We start from the raw sequence: 17088 nt of genomic DNA on the forward strand, positions 1-17088 counted from the left end.
TGTGTGTGAAGGGAGAGCTTGGAGAGCATTGTCACCGTGGCAATGAAACAAAGGCATTGTTAGCATGACTGTGGTGCTGAAGCTGTCAGACTACACCTCCATCTCGTTCTCTCCTTTACCTGTTCTCTATCCGTCTTCCTTGCTTTGTCTCGTTTACACAGGGATAAACCTGGATTACTCACACTTGCTTGGCTGCCAGTGAGGCAGAAAGGAAGGAATGGAGAGACACAGCTACTAGTCTGCTCTCTCAGAGACCGGGGTTAGAGGTCAGGGGCATTGGAGACAACACTAAAATCAGACAGTAGTGTAGTGGGGAGAGGAGTGGAGTGGGAGCAGCTGGCTGAATCAGTGAAGTAGCAAATCTCTGTCTGACTTCCCAGACATACAGGATTAATGAGTCTATTAGGGTTAAAGGGTTAAGGGGGCAGGATTCAGGGCCATTGAGGATCCACAATGAGGCTGAAGAGGAGAGGGGGAGAGTCAGACGGATCGGTGAGGTAGAAAATCTCTGTCTGACCTCTCAGACACAGGGGTCAGGGGTTAGATCCAGTGCTTCCTGAGTACAGCCAGGGCTTTGTTTACACCAGGGTCAATCTAAGTATCAGAGCCCCTCTTCCACCTCTTTTATTCAGCCTGGGCCAGGATGTTTTAGTGGGTCTTATTCAGAGACCGTGGAGGCTTTGGAAAAGCCTAGAGTGGCTGAACATAACAATAGACTGAGGCAGTACAAAAACACCTGGACTGTTTTACAGTGATTAATTCACTAGCCTATGTTCTCCTTGTCAATGTATCCCTCCCAAAGTCAGTAACACGAGGACAAGACCAGTTGTCTGTCTGTACAGCAGGCAGAGATCCTAGCTGTTATCCTCTGGCTGGAACACAGTATCTACCAGGGAGGGGTCAGATAATTTATTATATAGCCTGCCATATCTGCATCCTAATAACAGCCGAGTTCTATTGAGGGAAGTTATAGAGACTGTATGTATTACTGACAGCCAATTGGATGGACAAAGATCCTTATATGCAAGTGGGTTGTGAGAGTCTCCTCTCAGATGCCAACGGTGACACTAAAAATCCCGCCGACACTTAAACATAGTTCATGGGTATGTCAGTAGGCGTTGTTTTTGGTGTTGTTTTCATTTCCTGGTTCAAAGGTCATTTAGGGTCACTCTCCCAGGAAAAGGAGATGTCAAATGTGACCCTTACCATCCCTTTGGTGGGTGAAAGGAAGGGTGAGGAGGAGATATTCCAACCAAGGGCAGAGGGCAGACAAACTCTTCTCTGTCTCAGACTGAACTAGAAACTCCTCCTCTCTCGTCCACTCCCCTCCTCTCCTCCAGCTCTGCTTTTGAACCCTATTAGGAAGCTCTTTATTTTAGTGCCTTTTCCATTTTTAGGAACTGCTCTAAAAAAACATTGATGTATTTTTAGTGCTGACACTGTTTTGGGTGTAATGAGACTGAGACTTCACAGAGTTGTAGCACTGCTGGCCTATATTGGAGATATACTTTGAAAGCTGTTTGCTTTGTAATGATTCTGTGGGCTTTATCTCAATTTGAATCCAGGATAAAAGTGACTTTGAAATCAGATGTCACCTGAGCACAGTAGTTATTGATCCTCACAATAAAACAAAAATGTATCCATTACCTCTCCTCTTTCCCCTCCACTCGTCCATCCATTCCTCTCCACGAGCCCACGCCCTACTTCCCAACCCACTATGTCAGGATGCCTATACAGATGGCCCTGCAACAGCCTGTCATCCCAGTGGGGACTGTTGGCATAGGAGCCCTTTTGGCTTTCCATCCTCCCCAGTCACAACAGGACCCCAAAAGTCTACTGGCGTCCAGCACTATGCCCGAGGAAAAAGAGCAAGGCTAGGGTCGCTTCTGCCAAGCTGAGTGGAGTCAATTCCAACAGAGAATGTGAAAAATAGCAATCATATGTCTCAGCATGCTTTCTAACAAACCGTAAACCGCATTTTTCTTTTTCTTTGTGGTGTGTGTGTGTGTGTGTGTGTGTGGGGGTTCTGTGTGTGTGTGTGTGGGGGGGGGGGTTCAGTTGCAAACAAATGAGTGCATTGTGTTACACACATTCACACGTGCAGGCACACACACACATACAAGCGCATGCACGCGCACACACATATACACACACACCGACTATCGAGTTACCATTGCGGTTTTCCATTTCTCCATCCATACTCCACCCTCTTTCTGTGGTATGGCATGACAGTGAGAGAGGAGAGGCAGAGACTTTCAAGCTAAACATGAACATGTACCCTAAATCCCTCTGTTGAACAGCCACCACCATGGCATATGGACAGTGTTTGAATCATATCCCGGCACCTGTTCCCATGCCGGATCAGCTTCATCAATCCCCAACGTAAACCTCTTTGGGAATTATCTGCCGATAAACACACCCTATCCTGGGAGTGTGTGTGTGTGAGCGGCAGCCAGCCGGTCTCATTCCTGAGCGAGTTTGGACATTGTGTGTGTGAGCGTACGTGTGTGTGTGTGTGAGTGAGGGGACTGGGGCTGTTGACTGCCTCGACACAGCGGAGCCCAATGAAGTCATCCCAGAGAGGAGAAAACAAAATAGTTCTCTCATCAGCAAGAGGTGTGGTTGTATTCCCATAGGCCCTGTCTATCAGCCAGAGAGAGAGAGAGAGAGACGGAGGAGAGAGTGAGAGACAAAGAGGGGCGAACGGGAGAGAGGAACGAAGGACAGAGAGACGGATGAAGGAGAGAGGGAGGGACGAAGGGGAGAGAGAGGGATGGAGAGAGAGAGGGGGACGAAGGAGAGGAGAAGAATGAGAGAGAGAGGAATGAGGGAGAGAGGGAGACAAAGGAGAGAGAGGGACAGAGAGAGAGAGCGGGACGAAGGAGAGAGAGAGGTGGAGGGAGAGGGACGAAGGAGAGGGAAAGGCTCTTGGAGGACAAAAGCAGCAGACTCTCTCAATCCGTAAAGAAACGCTCCACGGCCCACACTACCACTTTACTATAATTTACATTTAGATTAATTCAAGATGAATGTTTCAAGAAATGATCAACTTGCAAAGCATAAGGTCACACAGTGAAACCTTAGTGTCTATCAAACACACTCTGTGTAGAGTATTAATTTTCCAGTATATTCTCTCGTTCACTCCCATTATGTAACGGCTGTTGGAAGGAGAGGACCAAGGTGCAGCGTGGTATGTGTCCATATTTACTTAATGAACACTGAAATCACAAAAATAACACCGCGAATGACCAAAACAGTTCTGGCTGGTGCAGACACACAAAACAGAAAACAATTACCCACCCCCATAGTGGGAAAACAGGCTGCCTAAGTATGGTCCTCAATCAGAGACAACGATTGCCAGCTGCCTCTGATTGGGAACCATACCAGGCCAAACACATAGAAATACAAAACCTAGACTACAAAACATAGAATGCCCACCCCAACTCACGCCCTGACCAAACTAAAACAGAGACATAAAAAAAGGAACTAAGGTCAGGACGTGACACATTACACCTACAGCTTCTTATCAGATGTCAGTATAGCTTTAGTTAAAAAGGATCACTTAAAAAGGATTACATTGAAAATCGTATACTCTCAACACCACCTCTGATCGTAGGGTGGTTAACATTGTCCCCTGCAGCACACCACATTTCACACCAATTCTACAACGTTTACATTATAAATATATACCAAAATACAGGTCTAGGTTGAAAGAGTAGGAAGAAACATTAGCGTGCACTTGAGTTCCACCACGACACAAATCAAATCAAATGTTATTTGTCACATGCGCCGAAAACAACAGGTGTAGGTAGACCTTACAGTGAAATGCTTACTTACAAGCCCTTAACATACAATGCTCTAAGAAGTTAAGAAAAATAATAACAAGTGTTAAGTAAAAAATAGAAAATAGGAAAATAAAAGTAACAAATGATTAAACAGCAGCAGTAAAATAACAAGCGAGGCTATGCACAGGGGATACCGGTACAGAGTCAATGTGCGGGGTAACAGGTTAGTCGATGCAATTGAGGTAACATGTACATGTAGGTTGAGTTAAAGTGACTATGCATAGATTATAAACAGAGAGTAGCAGCAGTGTAAAAGGGGGCTCTGGGTAGCCATTTGATTAGCTGATGAGGAGTCTTATGGCTTGGGAGTAGAAGCTGTTAAGCCTTTTGGACCTAGACTTGGAGCTCCGGTACCGCTTGCTGTGCGGTAGCAGAGAGAACAGCCTATGACAAGGGTGGTTGGAGTCTCTGACAAGTTTTAGGGCCTTCCTCTGACACCGCCTGATATAGAGGTCATGGATGGCAGGAAGCTTGGCCCCAGTGATGTACTGGGTTGTACGCACTACCCTCTGTTGTGCCTTGCGGTTGGATGCCGAGCAGTTGCCATACCAGGCAGTGATGCAACCGGTCAGGATGCTCTCGATGGTGCAGCTGTAGAACCTTTTGAGGATCTGAGGACCCATGCAAACTCTTTTCAGTCTCCTGAGGGGGAATAGGCTTTGTCGTACCCTCTTCACGACTGTCTTAAATGTGTTTGCACCATGAGAGTTTGTTGGTGATGTGGACACCAAGGAACTTGAAGCTCTCAACCTGTCCCACAACAGCCCAGTCGATGAGAATGGGGGCGTGCTCGGTCCTCCTTTTCCTATAGTCCATAATCTTCTCCTTTGCCTTGGTCACGTTGAGGGATAGGTTGTTGTCCTGGCACCACACGACCAGGTCTCTGACCTCCTCCCTATAGGCTGTCTCATCGTTGACGGTGATCAGGCCTACCACTGTTGTGTCAAAAGCAAACTTGCTGATGGTGTTGGAGTCGTGCCTGGCCATGCAGTCATGAAATAATAGGGAGAACAGGAGGTGACTGAGCACGCACCCCTGATGGGCCCCCGTGTTGAGTATCAGCGTGGCGGATGTGTTGTTCCCTAACTTTACCACCTGAGGCGGCCCCGTCAGGAAATCCAGGATCCATTTGCAGAGGGAGGTGTTTAGTCCCAGGGTCCTTAGCTTACTGATGAGTTTTGGGGGCACAATGGTGTTGAACGCTGAGCTGGAGTCAATGAATAGCATTCTCACATTCTCACATAGTTGAAGTCAGAAGTTTACATACACCTTAGCCAAATACATTTAAACTCAGTTTTTCACAAATCCTGACATTTAATCCGAGTAAGAATTCCCTGTTTTAGGTTAGTTAGGATCACCACTTTATTTTAAGAATGTGAAATGTCAGAATAATGGTAGAGAGAATGATTTATTTCATATTTTATTTCTTTCATCACATTCCCAGTGTGTCAGAAGTTTACATACTCTCAATTAGTATTTGGTAGAATTGCCTTTAAATTGTTTCACTTGGATCAAATGTTTCGGGTAGCCTCTACAAGCTTCCCACAATAACTTGGGTGAATTTTGGCCCATTCCTCCTGGTATGATAGGGCTGGTTTGTAGGTCTCCTTGCTCGCACACATTTTTTCAGTTCTGGCCACAATTTTTTCTATGGGATTGAGGCCAGGGCTTTGTGATGGCCACTCAAAAACCTTGACCTTGTTGTCCTTAAGCCATTTTGCCACAACTTTGGAAGTATGCTTGGGGTCATTGTCCTTTTGGAAGACCCATTTGCGACCAAGCTTTAACTTTCGGACTAATGTCTTGAGATGTTGCTTCAATACATCCACATAATGTTCCATCCTCATGATGCCATCTATTTTGTGAAGTGCACCAGTCCCTCCTGCAGAAAAGCACCCCCACAACATGATGCTGCCACCCTCGTGCTTCACGGTTGGGATGGTGTTCTTCGGCTTGCAAGCATCCCCTTTTCCTCCAAACATAACGATGGTCATTATGGCCAAACAGTTCTATTTTTGTTTCATCAGACCAGAGGACATTTCTCCAAAAAGTACGATCATTGTCCTCATGTGCAGTTGCAAACCATAGTCTGGCTTTTTCATGGCCGTTTTGGAGCAGTGGCTTCTTCCTTGCTAATGTCGATATAGGACTCATTTTACTGTGGATATAGATACTTTTGTACCTGTTTCCTCCAGCATCTTCACAGGGTTCTTTGCTGTTGTTCTGGGATTGATATGCACTTTTCGCACCAAAGTAAGTTCATCTCTAGGAGACAGAACGCGTCTCCTTCCTGAGTGGAATGATGGCTGCATGGTCCCATGGTGTTTGTACTTGCATACTATTGTTTGTACAGATGAACACGGTACCTTCAGGCATTTGGAAATTGCTCCCAAGGATGAACCAGACTTGTGGAGGTCAATTTGTTTTCAGCAGTCTTGGCTGATTTCTTTTGATTTTCCCATGCTGTCAAGCTAAGATGAACTGAGTTTGAAGGTAGGCCTTGAAATACATCCACTGGTACACCTCCAATTGACTCAAATTATATCAATTAGCCTATCAGAAGCTTCTTAAAGCCATCACATAATTATCAGGAATTGTCCAAGCTGTTTAAAGGCACAGTCAACTTAGTGTATGTAAACTCCTGACCCACTGGAAGTGGGATACAGTGAATTATAAGTGAAATAATCTGTCTGTAAACAACTGTTGGAAAAATGACATGTGTCATGCACAAAGTAGATGTCCTAACCGAATTGCCAAAACTATAGTTTATTAACAAGAAATCTGTGGAGTGGTTGAAAAACTAGTTTGAATGACTCCAACCTAAGTGTATGTAAACTTCCGACTTCAACTATAGGCGTTCCTTTTGTCCAGGTGGGAAAGGGCAGTGTTGAGTGAGACTCAGTCAGGGACAGGTTGAAAATGTCAGTGAAGACACCTGCGAGTTCAGCGCATGCTTGGAGTACACGTCCTGGTAATCCATCATTGAGATGAATAGGTAATCTCTGGTGTTACTTAGAGGTAATTGGAGGGGAGTATACAAATTGGCTCTCCGAATGAACGGCACCGGCACATGCCTGAGCTACACATGCCCTCAATCTGTCATTCTGAAGGGTCATGTGTCTTTAAAAAGTGTTGAATTATTCATACATTCAGATTCATCACGGCCACATGATGCAATGGTGCACTGAAGAGAAGGGAGGGGAGAGGTGTTCTCCGAACAGACATCAATCTGTTATCATCTTTTAAAAAGGTGGTTGAAAGACGATACTCAGAAATGTATAAAACGGAGGGAAGGGATAATAGAACGGATGAATCAAATGTCACTGAAATTATTTGAATAAACCTACTGGGCACAGATGTCAGTTCAACATCTAGTTTTGATTTACATTTGGTTGAGTTGTGAATTAAACGTGAAATCAACGAAACAAATCACCATGTCATTGATTTAGGTTAAAAGTTACGTGAAAAATAAACTAAATTCCCTTACGTTGATGATTTTTTTTTCAAATTCTATCAGTTTTACATGTAGATTTTGTTGTTGTTGAAATGACATGGGAATAACGTTGTTTCAACCAGATTCTGCCCAATGGCAATAGGTGACCTTTCTAGTTAATACGAGCTCTTTTGGCGCGATTCAAACAGGCTTGTCAAATGTCCTTTACGTTGCATTGATTTTGCACGACCATGCGACATAATTGACATACAACCCAATCAGTTACGAGTGATTGGTAACCGATGTAAATCTAATATCACTGCATTACTAATTTCATAATAGCTGTTACGATTTTGAATATATATTACAGCATCCCTTATTACCCCTACCGTACAGAGAGACAGATACATGATCTGTCATTGTTACTGAAGAAGGAAGGGTGAGATAATAACTTTTCTTAGGCCTTGGCTCTGTCTACTGTGATATCATGCCTCGTGTTGTGACAGGATCGGAGACAGGCAGACAGATAGCAGCTTTGCATATGCAGCTATGGCCTTTCGGAAGGCTTGCTTTTTGTTTTAATGGTAACCTTGGAGGAAGTATGTATGTGATTAGGTATGAATTGAATTGGGCCAATACACAGAACTTTAGGAAAATGTAGGATGTAAATACCTACATCTAACCAGGCGTAGCCTTGTGTAGTACTTCTTGAATGTAACCTACAGGCAACTATCACATTTTACAAGCTCTGCTTGAATGACACCACGACACCCGTGTGGAATCCGAGAGAGCTAAATTGAAGAGTGTGGAGTGCCGAGCGTTGCCATGGTGTCCTGTCTAACTTGTTGTGAGGTAATTCGAAGTCTGTTGATTCCCGACAGTGACACACTCTCCCTCCGTCATTACCTTACTATCATTACTCATCCCTCTTTTCTTTCTTTCTTTCTTTCTCTTTCTTTCTTTCTTTCTTTCTTTCTTTCCTCTCTTCACTCTTTCTCTGGACGCAGAACATTCACGGCCATTACGTTCGTATTCCACTGCAGGACCATGTCCGTATCGCCAAATCACAAATACTCCCCATGTAGTGCACGGATGTAGAATAGGGTGTCCTTTAAGATTCACCCATGACATATATTTGGACAGTCGCTACCAAAACGACAATCATCAGTGTATAGGATTCTGGTGGACTTGTCCCGAGGCCCCCCGATGTAAGAGGGCCCCTGAGGGGATGGGTAGATCTGTCATGTATGAAGACCTTCAATACCATCACATTGTCTTTTTCAATTTCAATCCACAATTGTTTATCTGAAAGCATGTTTGTCAGATAAAAAAAACCTGTCTAGAAGTTGTTCTCTGAAGGCTGAACCATCCAAATCGCCATGACATCAACACAGGGCAACACAGTCCCATAAACATTCAGAGGTGCTAAACCTGTCCTAGCAGCCAGACTAACAACCCCCCTCTGTGTTATCCCTCAGACACACACTCAGACCCTGAGTCTACACTACTACCCACCGTGACCTCATGTTCTAGGCTGTGAGATGCCCCTTTCCATTTCACTCCATGTCAACATAAATTATGCCCTTGTTAAAACACACACCTGTTTCTCTCTCTAGGCTGGGCCTGGATTGGGGCACATGTGCAGGAGTCTACCTGGGAGAGGTTGAATGACTGCCCTTGCATTGGTGACTCACAGCAACTCTTATCTAAGAGGAACTTGAGCCCTCAGAGCCCTTATCCACACTACAAGCTCTCAGTCTTACTGGAGAATTAGACGTTTCTCCGCGTTTCTCTAATCATCAAATTCCGAAGTTATTCCAAACGTCAATGACGTCAATGACTTTTCCCTTCCGTAGAATGACTCTTCCCTTCTGTTTCTTCAAACATAAAATGTAGATGTTCCTCCAAACATCAAATTTGGAAATTTAAGGGTTAAGGTTTGGGATAGGGTTAAAACAATTATTTTTTAAAATTAGTGTCCAACCTTCTGATCCAGAGTCATGGGATTAGCGCCATCCACAATGCCCTAGCGAAACCCAAGCCTACTTGACGGTAATAACCCTCATTGTTGCTCCTAGTGGCCGGTTTGGAAGGCTTCTCCCGATGTCCTCAGGACATTTTTATTTTTATTTAACTAGGCAAGTCTGATCCAGAGTCATGGGAGTCATGGGATTAGAACAAATTATTTTCAATGACGGCCGAGGAACAGTGTGTTAACTGTCTTGTTCAGTGGCAGAACAACCGATTTTTACCTTGTCAGCTCGTGTATTCGATCTTGCAACCTTTCGGTTACTAGCCCAACGCTACCTGCCCTAGGCTACCTGCCGCCCCAAAATGGATAGACGTCCAATTTCGAAGTCACTCTTGAGCGAGCGTCCTGATCCGCAAAGCTTCTCAAAGTAAGAAGGCAGATCTAGAATCTATCCATATAATCTTATTCATTATATTCTTACTCTGAGACGCTTTGTGGATATGCCCAGGTTTCACTTGACAACTGTATCCATGTGCCCATGGGAACGAGGCTTGTTGCACCAGTAGATCTGTAGAGAGTGCATTCCCACTGGGCACACACTGGTTAAATCAATGTTGTTTCCACGTCATTTCAATGAAATTAAGCTCAAGTTCTAGGGAATGAAAGGAGACGAGCCTCAGAAGACATACAGTATTTTCCCATTCCCCATGATGTCACCCTTAACCGTGGAGTGGAAGAAAGTTTGTTTTTCACCCCGCTAGGTACACAGCAGCACGTTCTTCAGTAAACGTGAACCAGTGTGAAAGGGGACACAGATGTTGAGCTTCAGTCCTTTTCCCAAGGTGTCATTAGAGAGAAAGAGAGAGATTGAGTGAGTGAGCAGAGAAAAAGCTTAGGGCTGCATGCAGGTGTCTGGTGGTTAGTGAAGGCTGCATCTCTGTGAAAGGAGCAGCTAGGATTAGGCCCACTGGGAAGGATCTCTGAGGCTGGAGCAGTGGGTAGGTGGGGTGGGAAATCTGAGCCCCTCCTCAGATCATGGGGAGTTCGAAGGATCAGTGAGTGAGGAGGGGACTGGAGCTGAGGGGAGAGTGGGAAAGTTGCAGCAGCCACAATGTCTTGAGTGTCTCTCTGCCCACCTAAGAGGTTTCCCAAGAGCCTACTATCATCAGACTACCTCATGGCAGAACCATCATGCACTGCAAAATCTTGTAACATGGAATCCATCATTTATAGATTGTGACAGATAATGTGCCGGGGTACTGTTTGTTTACAGAGTCAAAGGTTGGGATACTGTTTGCATTCACACTGAAATCAAATTGTTAAGGAACACATTCGCTGCAAAATGGTGCCACACCACCATGTTTCTCACTTTACGACTCTCAGTTTTTGTCTGAATATTAAATAAGGTTGATTTATGACCATCAAGCTAATGAGATACGAGAATAGAATAGCCTAGCTGGGATACACACGTCCCTAGGAAGCTCGCTACGGAATCTTCAGTCAGGTTAGGATGATCCACAGACTACTGATGCGCGGGTCAGCTGTTTGTTCACCCGCTTGCTAATAACCCGTCTGCAACCATCCGACGATATGTGATAAAGTGGAAATCTAAGAACCCGGACCTGATCCTAATCCGCAAATATAGAAAATGTGCTGTGCGGTTTTAAAAAATGTATCGAACATGTTAATTTTTTTCGTCAACATTTATTCATTAAATATTTAAGCCAATTGAAAAGTAACCTGATGTTTTGCTTGAACAGAAATTGTAAAACAATAGCCTAAATTGACCCCACGTGTCACGTTCTGACCTTAGTTCTTTTGTTATGTCTTTGTTTTAGTATGGTCAGGGCGTGAGTTGGGTGGGTTGTCTATGTTAGTTTTTCTATGATTTTCTATTTCTGTGTTTGGCCTGGTATGGTTCTCAATCAGAGGCAGCTGTCAATCGTTGTCCCTGATTGAGAACCATATTAAGGTAGCCTGTTTTCTATTGTGTTTTGTGGGTGGTTGTTTTCTGTCTTTGTGTGTCTGCACCAGACAGAACTGTTTAGGTTGTGTCTTTCTTGTTTTGTTATTCAGTGTTCAGTTTACTTTATTAAAAAGATGAACACGTACCACGCTGCGCATTGGTCCTCACCTTCTTCCCACGACGACTGTTACACCATGCGCATGCTTTTGTGAAATTGCACTCCACAATTAGGCTACTTTGCCATTGAACAATTTATTGAACAACTATGTTTTTCTTGAGCATTTAGGCCTATTCATTTGAAAAGGCTTATTGAACAGTAGCCTATTACTTTGCTGAAATGAAACAAAATGACAAACAATAAATGGACATCTTGTAGGACAACGGCCTGTGTGGGCTAATAGCCTATGCTTTCAGATTAATAAAAAAAGAATCGAATGAAATAAAAAATAGACATAGAAAACAATAATAATAAATAGACAATAAGACAACAACATTTGGAAAATCAAAGTGCCCACTGTCCAGTTATGAAGCTATAATTGCCTACTTTGTCTTCCTTTCCTTTGCAGCACTGTGTTAAGAAACAGAATAGCATCTGATGTGCCAGGTTTCAGTCAGCGTGTGCAGGGCGCAGGATAATGCAGGGGATTACCGGGGCTGACGCCACTGGGCCCAGGCCCTGGGGGGGTCCAAGAGGCAGCAAAAAATATAAATCGAAAAAAATTATAATAATTACAAATAATATGAAGAAAAAATACTGTATACTGTATACACAGTGCATTTGGAAAGTATTCAAACCCCTTGAATTTTCCAAGTTTTGTTACATTACAGCCTTATTCTAAAATTGATTCAATTGTTTTTTTTTCTTCATCAATCTATATGCAATGCCCTATAATGACAAAGCAAAAACAAGTTTTTGGAAATTTACTCAGTACTTTGTTGAAGCACCTTTGGCAGCGATTACAGCCTCGAGTCTTCTTGGGTAAGATGCTACAAGCTTGGCACAACTGTATTTGGGAAGTGACCACATATTATACATTATATTGACCAGATACTGAAGTGAAAATAAATGTCTATAAAAATGGAAGGCAGTTAGCCTAGGTACCAGTCTGTTTAGCTAATTCACTCCCTGTACTCCATAATGACAAGGAGTGTCAAGGAGTGGAATGTTAGCTAAAGAGACTGGTACTCAGACTAGAAGGAAGTCGGGAGGAGGCAAGATTAGGTGGAGTCTAGGGCTGTGGCAGTCATGAAATTTTGTCAGCAGGTGATTGTCTAGCAAATAACTGCCGGTCTCACGGTAATTGACTGTTAATTAACATAAACACATTTAGCATCTCCTGGCTTCCACGCATAGCCTACAAGGCACTGATGCAGACCTACGGAACCTCTAGATTTGAAAAAGACTAATAAATCCATGTAATATAGCCTACACCATAACAATAAACCCATTATTTATATTAGACAAGTCTAAAGAAACAAAGAAACATGATATGAAGAAAATGTAGTTTTTTTCAGAAGAACAGAATAGCATACTCTTAAGTTGTCCTTGTGTTAGGACCTGATCTGGCTATGCCATATGGCTGTGGGCTGCACTAGTTCATTTAGCAGAAAAGATTTTCTTAGAATTACATGGCATTATTTTATATTATTTTCTAGTATGAAGAATACAATTGAACATAGCTGAATAAAATAGAACGGGTATTTTCTCCAAACAATTTGAGGGAGTGCGCACATGCGGCTATTCTGTGTTGAGCGGTTAACAAAGAAATAGGTTCTCCTATATGCTTAATTTTAAGTTATTTATGTAACTTTAGTTGTGATACAAATGTTAGGCTCTATGTTTTCGGTTTGTAATACTTTCTAAGGTTACATGATATGACTCAAGTTGCATGAAAGGCATAAACTCTGATTTGTTGTTTTTTTTGCGCAATGCTGTACACACTTCATCAGTCTCTCTCTGTGTGAAGGTAATGCCCCTAAAATAATCCATGACTTTTGTGGCCGTTGTGCCCTTGGACTGAATATAATAATTAGGAATTCCCTTCTCCCGGCTGCATGCCGATCCACCTCTCAGTCACCTGATCTGGTCTTTCTCACAGACTACAAGTGAAGACCGATACACCGGGGACGCAACTGCACGAGTCTTTCTCCAATTCCCAGGCGCATATTGAAGATATTGGAAGATCTGTCCACATTTACATTTAATTTGTCAACAAGATGAGTAGACCTAAAGAACAGCAAAGGCACTAGCCTATGTAACTGTACTATCCCTCATAGTATGGATACCAAACATATTCTGAGATAGATGTGGGATACGATAGATCACAAATTAATATAACCACTAGCAACCAAAAACCTGTTAAAGCAATGAGCCTGACCCAACAGATGAGAACGTCTAGCTTAAAATGTTGATAAACTATTAGGCTATTTCTTCACATTATAAGCGCAGCAATGTGCACAAGGCATTATAATGTTCCGCAGCAAAAGGGAACTAAATGCTTTTAATATGCATTTCAATGATGTGAAATTTGTTTTGATTTAGATTAAATGGACCTTTGTTGTAATACAAACCTTATCAAAACAGGTCTGGGGCAGGCTACATGAGGTGGAAAAAAAAAATACATGTCATCTTTGCACTTATTCTTATTTAATCTTGTCTTTACATATACTAAATAATATATGTGTGAAATTTGTTTTGATTTAGAAATGGAGGATGCTTTTCCGTGGTTCATTTTCATGGCAACCAGGTAGGCTATACTCCTGTTTTAAAGAGAAGCAATGTGCTTAATATTAGGAAAGTTGAGAAGTAAATATAGTAGGCCTAGCCTATAGAAAGCTGATGGGATCCTCCTCTTTTTAATAGAAGCCATCACTCTGTTTTCTCACGCAATTGCATTGCCTATAGAAATGTTGCGCAACATCAGCTCATCGGCTCTCATTAAGTGTTTGATTAGATTTTCGATTATGTTTTCATTGATGTCAGTTTGATTAGAGGGACAATATAGGGTGAGGTACCAGGCAGTTAGCAAGTTTGATAGTCTACTGATGACCATGAGCGGCCTCAGAGCTTGGAGAAACCTAGGTACCGTGACTAAACAGTCATACGGAATTTGACTGCCGTCATGACTCGTGACCACCAGTGTGGCAGTAATACAGACACTATAACAGCTCTAGGTGGGACCAGTCTAGCCAATGAGGGCAGATACGCATGTGAACAACAGGCCCAACTCCGATATACATTTTTTGTTTTGTTTTGTTGCCGGGATGTCACGTGTCCAACATATCAGTACACTTGTAATAACCTAAGTATTACAAAACTTCTATTCAAACAAATAAGCCACACATAGAAAATAAGCCATTTGCTGTTAACCAAATTCGACATTCTGATTGACCTCCATACAAAAACAACAACAAATAACAGCACCTGCTGGAGAAGATCCCTCTCGCTTCGCCTCTTCCTCTCTAGTGTGACTCACAAATGTTTGTTAATTACTCAAGCTCCTGCCTTGGGCCAGTCAGTGTAATTTTGTAAATGCCGGATCTCTATGACAAGACCCATCATTCACCCAAATTTCCTCAAAATAGGCCAGTGCTTTCTGAGATATCACATGTGACTGTATGAACTAATGGACATCCACAATATGTCATGACACTCAACCCGCACATCACTAGAACAGACCTCAAACCCATTGCACTACACTGAAAGACTATAATTCGAACTAAATAATCATGTCAGTCCAGGAACTGGCACTTAGCATTTAGCCTACTACTAGTGCATATCCAGGCTGTGAAACAAGAGAGAAAAACAGCAACACCCTGTTTGGGGAAGTAGTCCTGTCCTGAGTCTACATTCCCCATGTGGGTTAATGATTACACAAAGGTTAGATAAGAAAGTTAAATTTAGCCTACAAGCCATGTAATTTAAATGAATTAATTTTAAATTATTTAGGATAGCTGTGTATTCCTGACTGCGACACAGAATCCTGGTTGGTTTCATGCCTGTGTCGCCTGCCTAACTCGCTCTCTCTCTGAATTAGTATGGTGCGCACGTTGGAGTTGGGTTAGATTAGCATATGACAGCTGACTAAATTTGGCGCAATAAAGCCCCTAAAATCCCCCTAGTAGGCTGGTTTTGTAAGCATATAAGCCTGTACCAAGGTTTTTCCTGAGTTCTGGCCTTATAGCCCCACTGGTTCTGGCTAAAACACACCGCTGACTCATGCTGTCAAGCCCATATCGTAGTAGAGGCAACGTGACCAGTGTCGCCTACCTCCAATGGGATGCTGCTTAGAACGATATCCCCTTTGGTAAACTTTTTACAGCACTCTACAGAAAATATAGTTCTGTAGGTTATAGAATAACTACTTTACATAATACTACAAATACAATTATATGACAATGGGTTTGTGTGTGGAGATGAACAATATTGATTAGCCTACAACCAACAATGACAAGTGGATTTAAGCTTCGGTCAATAAAATTTAAAAAAAAATCGGACAGCATGTTGACGTTTTTAATGCTCATTCGATGATTGGATAAACATAAAGATTGAAATATGTCAAAAGCTATTTTTACTCAGATGAAGTCGTTATCAAACGCACGCGCGCACTGAGGCACAGACGCACGTGGGCGTGAGTGAAATTTCAATCGATTATTCTGTTTATGGTGTAGTAACCTCGTTTCACTTACCGATACTAGACACTCTTCCCCATCTTTCTTCTTGGTGAGTATTACGTGTATTAGCCGGTATCAATTCAACAGTTCTGCTAATCCAAAGATCCGTGGGAAAAAAATATATATATTATCCCACAATCTACTCACAAAAAGTAAGATCCAAGAATGCCACAATCGAATGATGTTAGGGTCTCCTCTGGGCTATGACTTGGTTTACAGTACCACTGATATTGGTATAGCCATTCACTTGTCTTGATCTTTTAAAACAGACTTATTCTGGAGCAAAATGCCGAACATAAAAATACGAACGAAAAAACAGTCCCAACTGAACCATTCAGGAATTATTCGGTTCGCGGGTAGTCCCTTCGCTATTCAGACAGTGGCTTCAACGCACAATAAAGGTGTGGTAATGTACCGGCCCCGTTTCGAACATATCACGGCTGTCCAGTCGGTGTCCACGGCCAGACAAAACGAGAGTGAGAGGCTACAACGGGGATTGACAGCACATCAGACGTCCTCTGAGAGCTGGAAGAGAGGAGAAAGAAGTAACGACGATGAATAGAGAAATCTAATATCCTCAGCAAACAAGTCGCCTGCAAGTCTCTCTCTCTCGCTCTCTTTCTCTTTCAATACACACACCCACATGCTCCAGTCCTCATCTCCGCCTCTCTTTACAGTAGCCTATGCAGCCTAAAGCAAATTATTTCATCCACTTGATATTGTGCATTATGCTATTGGATAGGTCAAATTCAATATATTTTTGTAATTAAAATGTACCATAACACATTCATAAAAAACATTCACTTTAATATTAGTTTGCCATTGTATTTGTGAACAGTCATTTTAATAAATTACTGACAATTCATTTTCACGTGAATTATTTACAGATTCGACAATTATTCACTGTTGCCAAATTGAGTTCATGAGTGTGTTGATATTGCCACTGAGTCAGTAGAAAAAAACACCCAATAATAAAGAGGAACATATTCAATAGAGGGCATTGTTTCTCTCCAATAAGTCACGTAAAATAAGCCTCCACATCTAGCCTATTGAAGAGAGAGAGCAAGTGCGAGAAAAGCAGTACTACTATTTCAATACCTTCTGTTTTAGGCTTATCTTTGAGTTCAGAATACAAGTCAACAAGGTTATCCCAGACTAATGTTCTAATATATAATAAGATGGCCTCTCCTAATCATCA

At 42.5% G+C, this 17088-nt stretch overlaps 1 protein-coding gene across 1 annotated transcript in view; it reads right to left on the bottom strand.

The window, feature by feature from the left end:
- The window catches only part of LOC135526216 (ras-GEF domain-containing family member 1C-like), a 51251-nt gene extending 34707 nt beyond the window's left edge, over positions 1-16544 (bottom strand). The window contains exon 1 of the mRNA XM_064954387.1: positions 15906-16544. The gene's annotated coding sequence lies outside the window, so the exon portion shown is untranslated. The remainder of the gene's footprint in view (positions 1-15905) is intronic.
- Positions 16545-17088: the final 544 nt, after the last annotated feature.

Source organism: Oncorhynchus masou, chromosome 32 (assembly GCF_036934945.1).
Source record: "Oncorhynchus masou masou isolate Uvic2021 chromosome 32, UVic_Omas_1.1, whole genome shotgun sequence".
NCBI lineage: Eukaryota > Metazoa > Chordata > Actinopteri > Salmoniformes > Salmonidae > Oncorhynchus > Oncorhynchus masou.